This window comes from Vidua macroura, chromosome 1, assembly GCF_024509145.1.
Source record: "Vidua macroura isolate BioBank_ID:100142 chromosome 1, ASM2450914v1, whole genome shotgun sequence".
Lineage (NCBI taxonomy): Eukaryota > Metazoa > Chordata > Aves > Passeriformes > Viduidae > Vidua > Vidua macroura.
This window is the reverse complement of record NC_071571.1, coordinates 137,070,680-137,092,978: the sequence shown is the minus strand read 5'-3', so window position 1 is coordinate 137,092,978 and position 22,299 is coordinate 137,070,680.

Sequence of the window (22,299 nt, the reverse complement as noted above, 5' to 3'; positions counted from 1 at the left end):
CAGTTTTCACTGAAAATAGTAACATTATGAAAAGTGTTCAAAGTTGGTTTTGGTTTTTTTTTTTTATTACTGTTAGCAATAATGAAGAGTTTTATAATTTATGAAATCTAGAAAGAAGCATGAAAAAATTTATGCTTTTTTTCACTAAATGGAAATATCCTGTCCTGGAGGCATCATTATTTATCTCATCTATGCAATGCAGAACATGATCAATGTAAAAAATTACCCGGTACAAAGAGTTCCCTCAAGGCACAGGTACTCCAGGTTCTCACTTTTCCAGTAAACAAGAGGACTCAAAAAAGGTTTCACTTACCTGGCAAGAGTGACACAAACTCAGAAGTATTCAACTGAGATTCCATCCAGCCTCTTTTGCAAATTCAGTGATGCTTCTCTGAACCCTTCATATATTTTTTCAGATATATTTCAATTTTAAAAAATACCATGAAAAATAACACAAAAGAATAGAGTAATTTAACTCTGTGGTTCAGATTCCTGTATATTTTATGAGTCACAAAATAAAATTACATTTAAAATGTAATAAAAATAATATAATAAAATAAAATTTATTTATAAATTTTCATTTTTACTAACCTCTGCTTATAATAGTGTCTTAAATGTTTGTTTTCCTTGACTGTGGAACTACAGGCTGTCATAGTGAGAGCTGAGCCTGAATCAGTTTTGGTTTTGTGAGATGTTAAATAGATTCTACATCATTTTCAAATGAAACTTTTTGATCTCTTTAACTGAAACATTTCATTTGTTGTGGTGGAAGTCACAAACTTAGCTTTGAAATAGCATGAAAAACTGCCAGGAATCTGTCACCCTGAGCCAGTAGTTCAGGGTCAGTATACCCAGGTCAGTATACAGGATTGCTAAAATTTTAGCTCCTCTTAGACCAGGAAGCACCACTGCTGATCATGACCCTTGAAGGACTGGAGTCATGGGTTCACTGGGATATAATCTGCCTATAAACTGTCCCTTATGCAGCAATGAAAAAATAAAGCATCTCAGCTGTAACTCTTACTCTTAATTCCTAAATTGATGAAAATTTATAATTAAAAAGCATGGAGTTTGACTAGTAGTTTTCCTATTTAGTGCATTCAGTTTTGTAGTAACTGCAACAATAATTCTCTCTGAAGTTCAGAAATTTTCCCTTAGAGAAGTCTAGACTTAGAAAATGAAAATATTAAGTGGAAAACATTTTTTTTAAAAAGAGGGAGAGAATAAAATCTTACAAAATTCATCACTTATTTTCAAAAATATTTTGAAAATCTAGGAAGAGTTTTTCGATATTTGTCTTCTATCACATAGGCCTTACTTTACATACTGCAGAATAGCTCTCTTGCCCAGTGAAAAAGCCTAGTCAGGGCATTTTTTGACAAGAGCCATTCAACCCACAACCAGTGATTAGAAAACTTCCTTGTACCAGAATACCACCTGGACATAAACAATACCCTTGACACCATAAACTCTTGTTACTCTAGAGAAAATGTCTTGAGACATGCAAGATAACTGAGGGTTACTTGGCAAACGTTATATTAAAAAAAAGGAAATTTTAAAGATTTGTAACTTTTTATATTGTAGGCTATGGTGACTGTAGCCTACAATATATTGTCATCCTCCAAGCAGTCTCCAAACATAATGAAGCCATTTGAGTTGCAAGAGTAAGGACATTAAAACTTTTAAGCTTAATACATTTACAGGATTGATATTGCCCAGCATGGATATATTCTCCAACTGCACAAAAATGTTTCAGTCATGAACTACTTATTCTACTGAGATTATAAAATGGGCTTCACTAGGAGATGTCTTTTAGGCAAAGGGATGAAGAAATTCAACATCCCTTAAGCAAACTCTGTGCTCTCTCTCTCCTATTTCTTGATGAACTGTGATCAATAGTGGATCCTCAACCCGAGGATTGGCTATGGAAAGTAAGATTTCTTGTGTACTGTAGGAACTGCATACTGATGATCCTCGCTGATTTCAGTAAATAAATTAATAAACTATTTTGCTCTACTGTGGTGAAGTGTGAATTTATGTAATATAAAATATATTGCAATAAGGTGTTCCAGTGAATGCTTTCAGGTTGGTTACTCCTCTCAGGGCTTCAGCTGGTAAAAGAGCCCCCATTACATGTTCACTAATGATTGCAAACCTTGATATATAATCCTGCAATGCCCTCATTTTCTAATGCCTAGCATTATTCCAGAATATTTTATTGATTAATACTAGTTCTTGCCACACAGTTCCATGTGTTTCTGATTAACTCAGTCTCCTGATTAATTTGATATAAACTTGCTTCTCTCTTTTTTTAACATTACCAATTAGTGGGCAAAGCAAAACATTGTGCTCCCCTAATACTCTTTCCCAGCTATGATATACACTCTGCAGCTGGCTTTATCTTGTTAATGTACTTTAGTTAGTCATTCATTGAATATAAGATAAAACATTTTAACTGTTCTAATTACAAATTATTTTGCCTTTCCAATGTCTCGTGCACTATTTTTCAGTTATTAACAGCAGCTTCTATACATTTTCATTTCCTATATTTGTTGTGGGTTGAAACCATCTTGACAAAATCTCAGAAATGTCAGCGAATTCAACATTTTAATAGAAATACCTGGCAAACTTAAATACATGAATTAAGTTTCCAAGCATGGATTAGGTAGCACTAAGGTCCTCAAATGCATCTCTTCAATAGCAAAAGCTCCTGCTTAACTGTGTTGTATAATACAGGATGTGTCTAAGTAGATGGATGCCTCCCTGCTTGAAATCATTGCTCCTGGTGTTTTAACTATGGACTGTCTCAGAATTACTCCAGCCTGAGCAGCCCACTGATTATTGCCTCTCTAAATTTCACTGGTTGCAGAGTAACCCAGGCATTCCTCAGAATGTGCTCAAAGCTGACATGTACTCACCTACAAATGTAGAAAATTAAATCTCTTACAAAATATAGCTATGACTTCTGTTTGCTCTGAAATTACTAGAGGGAGAGAGCAGTCACTCATCTTTCTGAAGTGGTAACTTCGAGATTATTAGCCTTTCCCATGAAATGCCACAGTAATTTCCAAATCCTTTTACACTTATATTTCCAAAACACACATTTTCCAAACTGGGAGTGAGAAAACAGAATGAAGGAAAAGCACCTGGTAGGAGAGGGAGGTGAGAAAGCCAACCTGCTTCTCTGCTCTATTTCTGCACATCATCCTGATACCATCCAACACAACTAGAGAATTAAGCCTATGAGCTTTAAACAATCTGTGTCTAAAACACTAGACTAAAGAGTCAATCGATGTAACAACCTATCCTTGCCCTGTAAACCTTGACTTGTTATTTGCAAAACTTCAGCAAATAAGCAGACTGCAACCCCAGCATAATTTAAAGCTTTTGAGATCAGGGCTTGCATCTTGCTGGCAATATATGTTGATTTTAACTCCCTCATGCTCAATGAAACTTCTGTCTGCAGAGGATTTGTACCAGTGGCCATTATCTAAAAAGTAATAACTTTACTGCCTGTTTTAAAAGAAAATATTCCTGCTTTGAAATACACATCTCAGGAGAGGCTGCTGGAGTCTCATTATCAAAGATATATAGCCATGCAGCACATGACCTTGCTCGGGAGAGAGGTGGCATTTCAACACAGTATGCCAGACAGTAATTTTTGTTTGTAGGAACATGGTAGAAATATAGTGCACCACATCCCTCCCAGAAATTGTTATCTTACTGAAAAAAACCCAAAGAAACAAATGGTAGTTTCTGATCAGCAATGCAAAAGAAATCTACAAGAGGAAAGGAAACCATGGCAGTTTTTTGCATCCAGTACTTAAACTGCATCAAGAATCATTCTATTTGCATTAAAACTAGAGGTACAGTAATATTAAATATACCTTATCTAGAAGATCATAGGGTTGCACTGTTAGACTATAAGCACATTACTTGACCACTGCCCAGGTAAAGGCTGAAGGTATGCTTATTCAGCAGGATGGAGAAGACAACTGGACATGACAGGTAACACACACAGATAGCAGACAAAAGACATCTGGATCTCCCTGTCAGCTGAGGTCTGCTGTCCTGGCTGTGTCTCCTCACAACCTGTTGTGCATCACCAGTCTCCTCCCTGGTATAGTGGAGTGAGAAGCAGAAAAGACCTTGACACTGTGCAAGCGCTGCTCAGCAATAACAAAAACATCCCTGTGCTATCAATGCTCTTCCAAGCACAAATCCAAAGCATAGTCCCCTTTTCAGCTACTGTGAAGAAAATTAACTTTGTCCCAGCCAAAATCAACAGACTGTATAAAAAAAATCCTATTTGAAAACAGGTGTAGCAAATCTGGGATGAAAGGCAAAGGAGTAAATGAGAGCATGTTTTATGTTCATGGGAGAGAAAGGGACAGATTCAAGTGTAGGAGAAAAAGTGTTAAGGATCCAGAAAGGGGATGCTGAGGCAGACAGTGATGTCATAATTTGCTGGATGTTGAGGATAACTGATCTGCTTAATGTCTCAGCCTAAGCAAGACAAAAACCAAAAACCTAATCACACCACACAATTTAAAACCATCCTTCATTCAAGAGGATGGTGCAGGGGAGATGCAGAAGTGACAGGCTAAACATCCAGATACCATCAGACTTGTAGTTGCCCCAGGTCTGTTGACATCATCATCTTAAAATTGCACAAAAGCAACTGGCAAAGCTGCATCCTAGTCCTATAATGAGCTCATCACCTTCAGAAAGATACTCCAACACTCCCAGATCATGTGCTACCAGCACCCTGCAGTTAGTTTCATCAGTAGCAAGTGAATTAACCTTGTGTAAGCACGGAGTAGAAAAGGCACGAATTAAACTATGATAAGATTTAATTTAGCCATCATGAGCAGATAGGTGGTTGTTGACTTAGTCTTTCACAACTATGATTAATATCAATTTCATAAACACCATTGGAACAATATCAAAACTTTCATATAATAGAAAGGTAAAACCTTTCTGATGTAAGTGAAGCAAAACACTGTATATATTTTGATCAAATAGAAATCTAAGTAATTGAATTGTGTCCTCTAAAATGGAACATTTCCACAGTCCTGAAACTTTTTCAAGGATAATGACTGAAAAATATTGAATTCCATAGAGATTGTTTCCAAATATCTTTCTCCTACTTTTGAAAAGTTCCTTACAAGATATGAACCCTCTCTCCAACAGTAGCTCTAACTCCATTGTTGCACAAAAATTTTATAGTCCACTGACATCAGAACACAATTATTGAGAGTTATCTGTAAAACTATTAGATGATGTGATTACAGATGGTCCCACAAGTGGAATTTCAAATTACAGAAAACAAACAAAACAAAACCCCAATGCACACAGAAATTATTTGCTGGAATATCCCTGAAATAATTTTGTGTGAACATACTGTTATAATTTCAAAAGGATAAAAGATGCATTTTTAAAGTTTTTTTTTTAGTTTCTCTGCTTTAATTTTGGAAATTTTAATCACTAACATTCTTCTGAAAAACTTTTCTTAATAGTTAGATTAAGCCTCTTATATCCTGCATAATTATTTTAACAGTGATTAGCACCTTTTTCATTATTCAGATTGGGTTTTTATAATTCTATTTATATTTTAATGAATTTTTGGAATGTCTATGCAGTCAGTTGGCTCAAGAAGTAAACCCCATGGGGAAGTTAGTGAAATCAGAGAGCCAAAATCCTCAGAGAGGACTGGTTTCTACTCATATTATGTTGGTCGTTTTTTGCTAGTAAACCTTTACCAACAAAGTTATTCTGACCAGATTTTATGAATACTAATAACATATAGCATTTTCTTGCTTCAATGTGTTAGCTTAAAATTGGTTTTCGTATGTATCACCACATTCATTTTATTACCCATTGGAGAATATAAAAGGTGCAAATTAAGGTATACATACTTAAAGTGAGCGTAATTTAAGTAAATTTAGCTCTAAATATTTTGCAGTACAGTTTTATAAGTTTTTGCTCAGATGATTTTAAAATATGTATTTTTTGTTATAAGTGTACATTGGATATTGCATTTATCTTTCTAAATGTAATACAAATCAGAAAAAAATGGAGGTTAGCAGTTGTAATTCAACAATATATATGTTCAAATTTTCTTTAGCAGAGCCTTTTACTGCAGGGAGAAACAATTCACTGAATGTGTAAAAATATATACATTAGAAAAAGACCATTGCTGTTGTTGCCACAGTGACATAGCACAAAATGTGCAGCCTTAGGAGAGGTATTTGGAAACATATTTATGCATTCACTCAATCTTTTGTTACATTTGTGATGGATTAAAAACACATACACTCAACATCAAAAGGATGACATCTATATATTCATCTGGGTTGTTTTTTTGGTTTTTTTTTCAAAATAGGAGCTAATAAGAAAAAGAACCTTGTTGTGGATAAGTTTGTGGTACATTACAATTTTAAATCATATTACAGACACAGTATGTAGAATACGCAATGTACATACAATAAAGAGAAAGCTATCTCCAGAAATTTTAATCTAAAAATCACTCCCAACATGTGAAATTTGTTCCATTAAAGATCTCAGAATAGGACTGAACTTAGCCTTTGCCTTGCCCAAAAAGTCATAATGATAGCTCTTTTAAGCATTCCTTTACTGAGCTTAAATCTGCCAGATGAGTGATGGAGAAATTGCTAGTGATAATTTGCTTAAATTTGCTTTTTCTTGATAAATGTGAAAAGAACCTTGGTGGATGTGGCTCGTCATGAAGTGCTGGGAAGAGAATTCTGGGATTATACATTGTTTGTTATGTAATGCTTGAAGGAGAAACTGAGATGGGGAAAGGGAAGAGTTTGAGGAGGAGGATGTATGTTAAAATAGAGGGAATAGTAGGCAATCTGACTTTCAAAGATGCATAATAAATTGTTGTGAAAAATGGACAAAGTTTTTGTTGAGGCTGTAACTGGCAGAGTTGTGCTAGCAGAGTGTTTTGCATAGTCTGCAAACTCCTACAATATCATTGGTGTCTGTTAATCACCCATCTAGAAAGGGACAGCAATTGCCAGTGATGGATAATGACTGAAAATATCTCACCACATCCTCAAGGAAAGATGAAGCAGCAAGAAACAGCCTGTAATATATTATCCTTATGCCGGAAGACTTGAGGCCAATTACTGTTCCTTTGACAGCTACTGCACCCAGCGTTTTTACACTGGGCACCTCAGTATGAGACAGGACAGCCAAGAGCTTTGCTGATGTAATGCTAATAATTGCACACTAACAGGCTTCCTTGGAAATTGTGTATAACTCAGAGCTGGACTTCTCTTCAAGAAAAAAACATTAGTATAGGTAGACATATAACATTTGGACAAATTTTACAATAAAACTGGGATAGTAATATAGCTAAGGTACCAAGCTCCATCTAAGTTCCTATTTCCCTAAGGTTAGGAAGGGTTTAGGTTGCACGTAAAAATATGCAATGTAACTGATATTTTCAAATTGTATAGAAGTGATTGCTAAAAGAAGAACTGTGTCTTACTTTTATATTAATAAATATTTATTTTTTCCTAAAATGCAAAGTGAAGCTGTTCACAAAGTAAACAAAAGTAACAAAAAAGCCCCATAAAGTACTAGCCATATTTCTGCAGTCCCTCAAAGTACTGTATATAGACAATCTCTATTTTTGACTTTAAAATGGAGGGAGAACAAATCAAATTATATACATTCTATGAAGAAAAATTAATTTGATGGTCATACAACTTTTACATTTTTATATGAGTTCTATTTTTCTATTTGAAGCACTCAGCATAATGCAAAAATAATTCTGTCTTATTATACTTTCAGTATAGCATCTTCAGAGCAGTAGTAATAATTCACATACAGAATAATTTTGTACACATACTGAGAAATTGAAACAGTACTCAACAGAGGGCTAAATTTAATAAAATTTCTCTCTTCATACCAAAGGTTACTGCATAAGTTATACAGTTTAAAGAAAATCATTGTACAAGTGAAAGTTCATATACAGTGTGTGTCTTACTGTGATGGCAGACTAAAATGTCCACAAAAAAATGTGAATATAAGGAAACATTTTTCAGAATAGCACTACATTTCACTGTAAATGTCAAGTAGAGCTATTCTGAAAAATGTCACAGCAATAATTACATGGAAATGGTTCCAGCTAGTGTATACTATGTGGTCATATTCAGTGTATCCATCAAGAGAAGTTAATATTACAACAGGTTGTTCAAAGAGCATCTAACTATCTTCTAGAGTAACAGCTCATCTAAAGAAATGTATGCAGTTCTTAAATAGCCAAATATTAAAATTTTATTTATAGAACCTGGACTAAAATGCACTTTCTTTGATATTAACTTCAAAATTTTAAAAATACATGTGTTCTTGGGAACTCAAGGCTATTAGATTTCTGGGTCAGTGACTTGAGCTCCTGTTATTAAAGGAAGACATAGTGTATAAGCCTTCTTGTACATTTCTTAATCTTCATCTTAGAAGGTTTTTTAATTTTTTTTTGTCCTTCACTGCTCTGAATAAAATGTTGTTTCAATGCTTGATGCTTCTTATGGTTTGAAATTTCTAATTAGCAACATAAATTTATTCATGCTCACATTATATTTTTCCTTCTTTTGACAACTTTATCCTTTAGCTTTATTAGGTTTCCTCTTGCCTGATTTTTCACTGTCTAAACAAAGTGTAATGATAGTCTCTCTCTTCTACCTTCTACTTAAGCAAGCCAAAGCATTTTTTTTTTAAATTTCAATAGAACAAGTTCTACATTTTTATTTTCCTTTTAGCTGTCCTTCCCTATATCATCCCAACAAGATTTCAGCTCAGTCCTGTGCAATAACATTCTCAGCTCTGCTGGAAATAATCCACATGTTAAAATCTTGGATTTCATTTACTTTTCCCATTCAGCTGCCATATGCTGGAGAGGTTTATAGGCATCCTATGGTAAGTAATACAACCAAGTTTTAATGGGCTGCCTGCAGCTCATCAGATGAAAATTTGTCAGTACACAGGACAACTCTGTTTTTCCCAATTTACAAGGTTAACTAAGATTCTCTGTGTCACTCTCTGACTCCTTTATATTGACTGTACTTTCCCATGATTTCTGATCCATCAGTCTTCTGGGTTAACACACAGTTACCTTCAAACTGATATCACTAATATTGAGGAGGAGACAATAAAAAGCAATCAAGCAACAATCTTTTTAAAGTCAGGCACAGCTTCATAAAAATTTGAGTCCATGCCAAAATTCTTTTCTATTTCCCTGGCTTGTCATGCTGTGCCACAAAAGAATTATTGCCTCGCTAAACCAATAAAGAAGTTCCTAAAATGGATTAGTGCAAGTAAAAGCTTTTTAAAATCTGCCTGACCTATCATAGTAGATAGTAGAAATATTTGTATTTTAAAAATGAAGTAAAAAGGTGAGAGAGAGAGGAAGAAAGGAAGGGAGAAGTATGAAGACCAACGAAATAAGTAAGTATATACATTTTAATGTGATATGGGCTGATGAAGCTGCAGAAAATTTAAAGATAAAAGTAGAAAAGCAGAAACTGACATATCCGTAGTAAAAACCAAATATATTGGAATAATATGTTGAAAATACATGCAGTCAATCCAAGGAATAGAACTTGAGCTTTGATAGAGTAATTCTGTATTGCACTGAGAAAAATATATGGGTAATTTCAAATTTTAAGACAAGTGTTCCCAGGAACAACTTTATCAGTAGTGCTTGCAGCTGAATGAAATGTAACAAGGCAGGCAGGATTTAAATCTGGGCCCAGGACTAAACTGAGCATTGTAAGAGTTAGTAAAAAACTCAGCTTAGCCATAGTGCTGTTTGAAAAACAATTTTATGCTCCAAAACCTCTCTGCAGTGCAGGGGAACAGTAGCACCTTGCAGTAAGATCTACAAGACAGCAACTCAGTCACAGGCAGTTGATAAAACACACTGAGAATAATGACTGGCCATTAAGGAGAACTTTCCAAGGTTAACCATAGACCTTCTATCCAAGTCTAAAACTGACTTGAAAGCAAGATTTTAAAACTCTATTTTTTAAGTATCTGATAAAAACTCATTCTTTGCCTTTGAAGTACAATATGATTGATAATAAAACTATGGATTTAGTTTTCAGTTTCTGTATAAATACTAGGTATCCTTTTAATAAAAGTTTAAGGTAGGCACATGAAAGGAGTTTTTTTGCAATGGGTGAGCATGTTCAGTGGAGGAAGTTTGCCATCTACAGGATCTATAAAGACTAAGAGATAAATCATTCTAAAGTCTTAGGCACACGATAAAAATGTATGGAGTTTTGGGTGGTTCCAGGAACTCTTCACCAGAGGAAAAGACTGAACATGTAGAGATGAAGAAAGTAGAATTGTTCTCTGGTTCTGCTTGCAGATTCTTTTCTCCATTTAAATATCTGTGCACTTCTATTTTAAAGTGAAACCTTGGGATTTGGAGACATTTTTGTAATCATTTCCTTTCAAGAATGGGTCTGATAATTCCACCAGTTGATTGGGTGACTAAGACCATCATGGCGTTATGCCCCATCTCTGAGGCACCTCTGAGGTTTTAGATAAGACATCCCATGGGGTAGATTAGAGTGAAACAACCCTGAATGACTGGTGCATATACATATACATATATATTATCTATAGAAATATATCAATATTAAAGTATAAAATATGATCTAGGAAAATTTATAAGGAAAAGAAATAAAGACAAAGAAAGCATAAGAGTTGACAGTGAAGATGAAAGATATCAAGACTTGTGAGTTCAGCAATGAGAAAAGTAGATGTCTGTTGGTCAGTCATGGTCACAGGCCTTGATCCATTTGGGGAGGGAGATGCCCACGAAACAAAGAATTCAACAGGCTGAATGCCCAGGTACCTCCCCTGGGGAGAGGGTTTTAATGCTGTGAGTCATGCACAGTCTTCTGATGAAAGGCCCCAGAAATGAAGCATCTGGAAATGATTCAGTGGTCATTGCAGATGTTAACTCTTCTATAACTTGGGGTAATAAGTGAGGTGAAAGGTTGCTTCCTTTCTCACAGTTTGCCACAGTGGGAATTTTGTCCAGATTCATTACCCAGGATGTGCTAACCAGATCTTGCTTCTGCCAGGCCTGCAATTAGCACCTCCCTGTCATGAATTCCTCCTTTCTGTGCTTATCTCAGGGTGGTTGTGGTGACTCATCCTATGGCAAGTTCATTCTGTGATCTTGAGAGTGTCTGAGACAAGCAACTGTGCTTTTTAAGTCCTTACATGTGGGGTCACACAAAATCACAGAACCCCAGAGTGGTTAAGTGGTTAAGGTTGGAAGGGACCACAGTGGGTCATCTGGTCCAACCACTCTTCTCAAGCAGGATCATCCCATGGCACAGGATTGCACCCAGAAGGTTCATGAATATCTTCAGTAGGGGATACTCCACAACCTCCCGGACAATGTGTTCCAGTTCTTGCTCACCCAGTGAAGTTCTTCCTCATGTTCAGTTGAAAATTCCTGTGTATCAGTTTCTGCCTGTTGCCTCTTGTTTTATTGGTTGTCACCACCAAGAAGAGCCTGGCTCCATCCTCTTGGCACCCTCCCTTCAAACACTTGTTTATATTCATAAGGTTAAACAGGCCCAGATCCCTTAACCTTTCCTCTTTAGGGAGTAGCTCCAGTCCCCAGTTGTATTCACTGAGCACTGCTGGACTCACTCCAGGAGCTCCATGCCTGTCTCGTCCTGTGGAGCCCAAACCTGGACAACAGTCTTGAGGCCTGCAATAGCACTATGAAAATGGCACACTGGTCCAGTAGTTGGTCCACCCTGATGCTCTGGGTGACTTTGTCTTTCATTTAACACTTTAAGTCCTTCTTTTTCCAACTCGCTCTATAGGGTCTTTCACAACTCTAGAGAAGCTTAACTCCCTGTGCAGCAAGGATTTAAGGCCCAGCTCTTACATGTCCAAGCTTTGCAACACTAGTAAACACTTCTGAGAAAACTTTGAGGAAGGTAAATGCACAGTCAGAGTCAGGAATTATATGATGGGGGTCAATAGTAGACAAATAAGTATAGGTCCTTAAAGGAAGAAAATAAAGAAGCTCATCAGGTTAGCTCTGTCATATGTGTATGAGAATATTATACAGCTAAATTTAACTCCACATTTTCAAAAGACACACTGTGAAAAATCCAACCTTTTATTAAAATATGGTCTAAGATGCACAAGGAGGAATTAGGAGTTTAGCTGAAGTGCTAATTTAAACACCAGACCTGTCAAAGCTGGGATATCTCTAATGATGTGCTGAGGCACCATATAATATTTTAAGATTAAAATAAAGAAATAAAATAATTGAGGCATCTGTATGGTTGCATGACCATGTAAAAGGGAATATTTTGGATTAAAATTTTCCAGGTCACAGGTCTTTTTCAGAGATGTAATATTAATTCCATATCAAGATGGGCTGACAGAAATGCTTAGCCAGCTTCTTGAATGCAGATGGAAGTACTCAAAGTAGACTAAGCTAATGAACAAAAGTGTTATACCAAGCAATAAAGAGGAACTTGGCAATACTAGTACTTCCATGCTGATCTTGTTTGCAGTATTGAGCTTTTAGGATGAGGTTTCCTGATAGTTTAAGCCAATCTTAACATGAGTTTATGCAAATTTACTTCACTAATTTGTGCTAGGAATGTGCAGTTTTCCAGGTCAGGGAGATAATTAAGCTAAAACATTGTAGCTGTATATATGGAGGGTAAGAAAAAGAGACAAGAAGGAGTTAGTTTCCTGCTAAATCAATCAGTGGAAGGAGGAAGAAGAGGCTGACCATAGAACTATACCCCTGCAATCCATTAAAATATAATCAGTGTAAGAAAAACTCTATTAATAAATTGTTGATTATTAATCTGTTCATTAATATGGTTTTAATAATTTAACATGGTCATAAATATCTATAAAATGGCTTATGTAATTTGAAACTTTTTATTTTTCACACTAAGATAACATAGAGGATTTCTTTAAATAACTCTTACTGCTTTTTTTCTATTCTGTACTCTCAGGTATGTTTCCAGGGTCATAAACAAAAGTGTCTGACAACACTGTTCTTACCAGCTGGAGTGATACAAATAAATTACAGAGTATAAGAAGTAAACCAAAAACCAATCAAAACATATTCTGCAATTTTGTTAAGCAAATATGCCTGTTCTGATTACTGCTAGTGCTTAACAATGTTTACTATCAGGGACATGAATCTCCAGATTTATGTTTCCTTACTATGATTTCCTAGTTTCTCTATTATAAACTTTTTCTTCTATGTTTTCCTATAAAGCTGGGGAGTCTGGGTACCCTATTTCTAGAATTCTGTCCTTGTCTAGAGTAAGAATACTTTATCTATCTATCTATCTATCTATCTATCTATCTATCTATCTATCTATTTATCAAAGGTAGCAAGTTGTGTGACTGTCTGCATGTGATTTGTTTTGTTTACTTGCTGTGTTGCTATTTACATAAATGCTTTCTTACCTCCTGTTAACCTGTTTTCCTGTCTGATAAGTAATTTAGTTATTGCTATTATAATTTCATTATTAGATAGATAGCCATGTTTTCCTGAGTACTTGCAGCACTAGCAACATCATGTCTTGGTTGTTTTACCTGTAAATTTTTCCTCATTTTTATATTTGTATTTTGATTTTCATATAATCATTCCTCTATTTCTCTCTTTTGTTCTCTTAAACATAAATATTAATGTGGATCATATGTTCACAAAAACAATGTCAGAAAACTCTATTAAAGTTTTTTACCAATATGAATGTGCATCAGAAAACAGGATTCTTCATCTGGGGTTTTATATGGCATTGTTGGGGCTCCAGATGTTTTCAGTGTTGCTGTTGCATATTGAAATGCACATAAAAGCACAGTCACAAGTAACATGTTTCTTCTGTACAATGTCTGTGACAATGCTGCCATTGGGAATGTGCAGGGACTCACTCTTGTCCTCACAAGCCAGTTGGTGCCAGCTGATGGCCATTCTGCCTCATAGTCCCACCAAACATCACATTCACACACTCCTTAGCACAACTGAATTTGCTTTGAGCAGAAGGCTGGAAAATAGGTGACTTGAAGGTGCCTTCCAATCTAAATTATTTTGTGATTGTGCAATTCAAATTCAAGCAGTGTTCTGACAGTCAATGAATAATTAACAGAGATCGTTTTCAAACAGGTATAAAGCTTCCTCCTTACAAAAGTAAACAAATAGATTTACTTTCCCTTGTGTATGTCAAGTAAAAATTCTGAAAACATGTTTTGGTTTCAATCTGTTGCACATGCGAAAGGGAAAATACTAAATAGGAGACAAAAAGTTGATGGCAGCCTGTTTAAAATTGGTTTCATCATTAGTTGTGCTGCTTCTGAAGGGAGAACTAGATTGAATAGAACTGCATAAACTTAAGAGAGGTGTTCCAAAATCTGGGAGAAAAACAGCTTGCAATGAAAACTGTTTCATCATTGGATACACCAAGTGAACATTCAGTAGGCTGAGCTATTCAATAAATGTTTAATTGACACAAATATCTAGATCCTGATTCAGTTATTCCTGTGCTGCATCATTCATTCCCTTGGCACCACATAACAAAACAAAGCTTGAGTATAATTTTTTTTCAACTGAAATAGAACCTGTTCCCTGTTTGTTTTTTATTATATAAAGACAGGATATCATAAACCTGTGTAAAATTACATCTCCAAATAGTTCCTGTATACTCCTGTTTAAGCATTATTTGGGAATATAAGTCCCATATCAGTGCCCAGGTGTTTTGGTTTTGTTAGTTTTGTTTTATTAGGCAATATGGCACCATAGCAATATCCCCATGGTAATCTTATGCATCACAAAATGGGGGAAAATTGTCTTCAATCAGTTTGTTTCTGGTCCTATTTCTTTTCTACAGCTGTTATGACTCTCCTACTCATTCTGATTTTGTATTTGTTTTTACTGTAATTCTTAGTAGATCTCTATTGCCTTTATTTGTGCTGGCTTTTGCCAGCTAAATACAACCTTATATTCTCTAATGGCTATCTTGAAAAGACATAATTCTTCTAAGTTATCCAAGCAAAAAATACACAAATCCAAAAACATATGGCTGATTTACCCATTAAAAATCAATTCCTTTCATATAATGGATAATAAATTTCCAGCCATTTGACCACTTGACTATTCCTTGGGGTAACATGACACTTGACGTCAACAGACCATAAATCCCTTAACAAAGGGGAGTAACAAAATTATTGCCCTTTTTAACGGTCCCAACTGGCAGATGTAGTATGTGGTAGGAGAACCTTCCTTTTTTTCTAATTCATGATTATTTAAATATACCATCATGCAAAAGTAACCTCTAATTCAAGAATGGCCCATTATGCTGAGTTGTCTCATAAATACAATGCATTTTGGAAAAAATAAGCATATAAGTGCTCACTAAAATGCCAGCAGCTTTCATACACTTCATCAGTCTTGCTAGACAATTACACTTCCTTTTGGTTATTTGATTTTTATTTGATTTTTGTCGTTTCAGACCCAGCTGCTTCTTTGCACATTAGTCTAGTTCTTTCTGAATATCTTCAACCAGACAAAAGCAAACACTCTAATTTTATATTGATGGTTCTTCTTTCTATATTCTCAGACTATTTTTCCTGTCATTTACTATCAACAAATTTTCTACACTAACAGAATACCATAGGATCTTCTGTAGCCCACTATGCTCCATGGCCCATCATGTCCTGTGAAGCCAATTCTCATAAAAATCTTTATGTGAAGACTTTATGTGAAGGTGAAATTGCATTATCTCTCTCTGTTTCATAACATTTTTTCAGGTACAGAGTTAGATCACATTAGAGGTAAAATTTCATTCCCTGGCTTTGACGTGTTTCACTGCACTTCTATGTAGCATCTAAAAAAATGACATTTTTATATTGGAGATAACATAAATTTTTCAATATTTGTGCAGCTATATCCAAATATGTTGCAGCTTATATTAGATTTTTCTAGATCGCATTGCTTTCCATAGATAGTGATGTGACCTTACTACAGTGTTCTCAGTATACATGAGGGAAGAAAAAGAAAGTGAATAGGAAATCAGATAGAAGAGAAAAAGGGATCACCAGTCATGGGTCCAATATCCAACATCCAGCACTGGAGCAGTTTATTAAATACTGCAGCCCACGGGAAGGACTCACTTTGGAAAAGTTTATAGAGAGTTGTCTCCGGTGGGAGGGATCCCATACTGGAGCAGGGGACAACAGTCAGGAGCAAGGAGAAGCAGAGACAACGTGTAATAAACTGACCACAGGCCCCATTTCCTGTCACTCTCTGCTGCTAGGGGAAGGAGATAGAGAATTGGAAATAACCTTACACTGGGAAGAAAGGAAGAGTTGGGAAAGCTATTCCTAAGATTTGGATTTACTTCTTATTACCCTGCTGTGATTTGTTTGGAATAAAATCAATAATTTCCCCAAGTTAAGTCTATTTGTCAGTAAATGATGAGTGATTTCTCCCTGCCCTTACTCAACCACAAATCTTTCACTATATTTTCTCTCCCCTGCCCACTTGAAGATGGGTCATGATACAGTGTCTTTTGTCAGCACCTTGTGTCCAAGCAAGTGTAGCCCAACACAATATGCAATATTAATTCTCTATCAGACTGCAGATTATTTTTTATTTTATTTCTTGATACTGCCTGTGGGTGTACTGAGTTGATCGTACTCATGTCCAGCAAGAAATCTGTGACATCATTTAAATGACAGCTTGCAAACCAATTTTTTAGTTTATTCTATTCTTTTTATATGTGGTTTTCTATTAAAATATTTTATCTCTATTTGTCTCATTTGTGTAATTTTGCTTATATGCACTAAGTGAACAATTTTGCATATACCAGTTGCTTAGATAAACCGTATTTGCTATGGTTTTGGTGTTAACAGCAATTATCTTCTGTGTGTCAGGCACTTGGTGTAAGACTGAGATCCTATGAAAGGTGCTGTCATGGCTTGTGTACAGCTCTTTGCACTGACAGTTCAACACACTTCACCAGGAACCACTCATCACACAGAACAGTAATCACAGAACTTTTGAACACTTGCCTCACAGGACTGCCCAAAGGCCAAGGCAGGAAAATAAGAATCAACATTGATGGAACATTCCTATTGATAAAGGTCAATTCTTTTTTTGGCCAAATGAATCTGTTCCTTTAAAACAGATTTTCAGATCAGGTGCTTTTAACAGAAAGGTATTGCAGTGGAAGACTTTCAACCACTTCTACTTCACAACTTTTAGGTGGTTAATGACAGGATGGTCAAGCTATAATCTCTTTTGGACAGATGGCAGCCTCAAAGGTTGTTCTGGTTGTGAAGGGAGTAGACAGTTGGTTAGTTATTTTCCTTGCTTATAGGATTTGAAACGGTTTCCAACAGTAAGCGCAGAGATCTGTCAGTTTCTTTGACCTCATCCAGTCCTCTGCTCTTCTCTCAGGCTCCCTACTGCTTGACATGCTCCTCCTCTTACCTTGTAAATTAATGAGTTGCAGAGTTCAAAATATCTTCTCCTGCTGTAACAGCTGTTCCAAGAGGACTTTGTTGTTTGTACACCCTCAATCATTTCCTGAGCAAAACTGTTAACATTTGGATGAACAACTCTAAAAATGAAAAAGAAAGAAAAGAAAGAAAAGAAAGAAAAGAAAGAAAGAGAGGAAGAGAGGAAGAGAGGAAGAGAGGAAGAGAGGAAGAGAGGAAGAGAGGAAGAGAGGAAGAGAGGAAGAGAGAAAGAGAGAAAGAGAGAAAGAGAGAAAGAGAGAAAGAGAGAAAGAGAGAAAGAGAGAAAGAGAGAAAGAGAGAAAGAAAGAAAGAAAGAAAGAAAGAAAGAAAGAAAGAAAGAAAGAAAGAAAGAAAGAAAGAAAGAAAGAAAGAAAGAAAGAAAGAAAGAAAGAAAGAAAGAAAGAAAGAAAGAAAGAAAGAAAGAAAGAAAGAAAGAGAAAGATAGATCCTTGACTAATGGTATCAGATCATTAATTGGGACCACCTGATGTTGTCATGCTGTTATGTGTTAGTCCACCATTTAGGTCAAGGCCAAAAAATACCAAAAGATTTCCAAGCCCTTGTAGTTTTGGTAGCTAAAAAACTAACTCAGACTGTCCTGCTTCAACTTTGTTGGATTTTTTAATCTGTTTGAGTTTTTTGTTTGTTGGTTCTACAGCTTGTCTGCAGTTTTTAGAGGGGCTATAGATCAGTGGCTGGAACACAATATTTTGTTCTATTATTGACCTGCATTCTTCCATGATGACCTCTTCATTTCTCTGTTGAGTAGATGAGAGGCAATGGCTTGCATACTATCTTTTAACCTCAACCTCTGTTTCTGGAAAGAGTAGCATGTTTTAAACATACTCATGCTCACTGAAGAATTATGTTTTAGTTTCTCCAAGATGCATCTCAATTTCCTTTTGACTCTTAGTGCAGAAAAATGTAATGTCATTTCTAAATTCCTGGTCTAAGGGTTACTTTAGGTGTGAAAAACCATTGGCACTTACAGGAATCATTGAAAGAGATTTTTATTTTTTACTGATGGCATTCATATTTCAGGTCAAGGATATTATTTTTAACTGAAAACTTGGATTAGGCAGGCCAAACATATTCAAAGTGGTATGGCCATGCTGTAGATTTTGGAGTGGGATCATAAATGTGGATTTATGATCAAGGGCTGTCTCTAAGAATAGTTCTCAGGAGATTAATTGATAGATCCATGGCACTTAGGAAAAGGGGAAAGACATCTTCCCTCAGGTGAGTATATTTTTGCTTTAACTCACCACATGCTAGAACTGGATCAAAAATTTGATATTGTGCATGGGAGGATACAGAGCAGTATCTTGCACCCCTGTAATGAAAGCAAAAATTGTAAAACTGATTTTCCATGTAACACCAGCCTCCATGCCAATGTTATTTAGACAGAGGATACACATCAGTTCATCAAAAACTTTCCTGGAAGGCAACACCCTTCTCAAAATTACCATTTCATGGCAAAGAAGTTACCACAAAATGAGTGCAAGAGCTGTATACATTTTCCAGTAAACAGTATTAAAATACATAGGAAAGAGGTGAAAAAAACCAAGCTTTAAAACTTACCTAATCTTATCAGCCCTCTTATTTCTATCCAATCACTTGAAAGGTTTCAATTACTGTTTTTTTCTAGAGTGTGGTTCAGGTTTAGAAATAAATATTTTTTTTTTTTTTATTTTTTTTTTTTTGGTTTGTTTGTTTGTTTGTTTGCTTTTCATTCCATTTCAGCACCATATTCTATACATTAACAATATGCTCCTTCATTTTCTCTGAACTTGTGAAAATCTCTCATGGTGCTAATTGATGCTTCTGATGATTTTTTCCTGTAGCTTTTATTTCACCCTGAAGAAGCATATATAATAGGAAAATGCTACTGATATTAGTTGCAGAAGTGGCTAGTTATTCTTAGTAAATTTTCCATTGTGGACTATTATAATCTTTTTGATTGGCAAGCAGATTCACAATGAGTGTTATTGTGAACAGGAGAAAAAAAACCTGCATCAATTAACACAAATTAGCATCCCTGATGGAGTTTGCAAAAAATACAGGCGTGAATTGCAAGGAACACAGCAAACTGAATCCCTGAACTTCATTTCAACTGGTAGAATTAAATGTTACATAGCCTAGAAATTTACATCAAGATCAGCTGCTGCACAGACTTGGTCTTTGATTTTGTAACAGATAAACAATAAACTAAGGATGCACTGATCTATGTCTCAGCTGTACAAAGCACAGCATGGTCCCTTGCTTTTACAAATTTTTCTGCATTCTGGGATCATACCACAGAGGAGAGAAGCATAAAATTATTTAGAAGCTGAATCCAAATTACTTTCTCCAGATACAAACAAATGAGTTTGTCCAGACGGACATCCTGGTAGGTTTTCAGACACCTTTCTCTGTACAGCTCGCTGTTTCTCCCCATAACTCTCAGTGTAAATGGTCTCCAATATAATTTCCTCTATTTATTATAAAAAAGTAATATTTAAAAAAGTATTTTAATGGTCAGAGATACATTTACTGGTGCCACTGCTACATGTTGTTCAAAGAACTATTTTGTGCTAATCTCCACTTCCCAGGATTACTACTCTCCTGGCACTGGATGTCAAAAGAAACAGGCACAGATAAGAGTCTGTCACATGAAGAGAAGAGGAAGAAGTTTTACTATCTTTTCCAAATGTGGTTTAAGGAAAAAGCCACCTGTGTTTAGAACTTGGAACCTCGAAGAAGAAAAAGGAAAACAGATACTTTAAGAGAAGAAACTGGGAAGACTCAGCTTAAGCCTAACATTGAGGGGGTACTTCAATATATGGAACTGATCTCCTTGGCTGTTTAATTGATGAAATGGATGGATAATAAACACAATCTGGGATACTGCAATTGCTAGCATGAAGGTCCGAGCCAAGGCACACTGGGAGAAGCCTTGCATTTAGCTCCCTCTATAGATACCACAGAAGGTCACACGATAATTTAAATGCTGGATGGACAGTGGTAGAAATAAAGCAACCATGCATTCATCTGTCACAGGGACATTCTTCTCTCTCTCAGGATTTTTCATAGAGATGCACAGAGAGAAGAAAGAGAAAACAATTTCTATTTCTGCTCCTTGTTTTTCTCATGTGGAATGTGTTTGGAGAATTGTTTACCTGAGGTGATTGCTTGATTGGATTCTGTGAGGATTGTTTGGGCCTGATGGCCAATCAGATCCACCTGTGGCTGGACTCTCGAGAACAGGGTCACAAGTTGTGAGTGAGTTAGATATGGTAGTTAGAACAAGTAGGTTTGTAGTTTTAGTATTTTCCTTTATATAGTATATTAATGTATTATAGCATAGTTATAATAAAGAAATCATTCAGTCTTCTGAACCGGAGTTGGACATCATCATTTCTTCCCACTGGGTTCACCTGCATTTTACAATATTCATCAGAGGCTGTAATTTGTCAAATAAGAAGTTCCTCCTTCTGTAAAATAAAGTTATACTTCTTTCTCATTTTAGTAATTTCAAGGAGGTATAAATAGTTGATGAACCCATCTGTTCACCATTAAATAAAGCACCGTGCAGCATTAATTTCACTCTCTGTTTTTAAAGTTTGTATATATTTATTAGTATTGATATGTCAACACTTTACATGTTCACTAAGACCTGTCACAAAATGCATCAGCCTTTTCTCTGATCTCAGATTCTGCTCTTTCAGGATTGATGTCATTTGTATAAGATTCAGATTTGCTTAGTTTCTTGTTATTAGTAATGCAGACTCCACTCAAATTCTCTTCTCTATTTTCTAAGCTGTTCACCAGTTTCTGCATCATTTATTTTCTGTACAAGAAGTATTCTTACAGAAAATATGGAGGCAGTTAGTTGCACAAGTTGTTTTAATTCTGGATAATAAAATCATGAAGACCAGTAGAACATAATGGAAATCAGAATCCGTTTCTTGAATACTGTCTACTCATATAATCATCAGAAAAAAAAAATTGAAAAATAAAATGACAGGATAATCAAATATCCAGCTTCTTCTCAGAAACAGCTGAGCAGACTATGATTCTTCCACATTGCAAAGTGACATAAGGAGAAAGTCATGCTGGTATGTATAAAACATTGTGTGATGTGGAGACACAAAGCAATTAGAGAGCAATCAAATACCACTAAGTGGTGACAAGTTCAAAGCAAGAAAAATTAAATACTTTTTTTCAATATTTTTGGGATACTTTTGCATACATTTTTAGGAATTATGCTACAGAAATCTTAAAATTTGAGGATTATCAGCAGTTTAAAAGAAATTAGAAAAATTAATGAACAAAAAGTCCATGAAGGGCCATTTATCTCAAAGCTAAAATAGCTGAATGAAGATGCTGATCTGGGAAATTCAAAATGCTTTTCTTTGAATGCTGTGAATTTGTGGAAAGTGGAAAATACCCAAAATTTCTGAAAGTAGGTACACAATTAGGAGACAATAGTAAATTTTTTTTGTTTATTTTATAATTTCTGTCTTGCATTCCCTAGATTGTGCTAAAAAAATATAGTCATCAAAGTCATTTTCTTTAGGATATCATCTGAACTATAGGAAAATACCTGATTTCCTGAAGAACTGAAAGACAGTGTGTGCTTCCCAGCAAGCTGAGCAAAGTGGCTTTGGGTAAGGGATGAATTTCACAGCATCATCCAGCCCCTCCAAACTGTGCCAGTCAATGTGCTACAGCTGGTAGATTAACCCTCCTTTGCAGCTC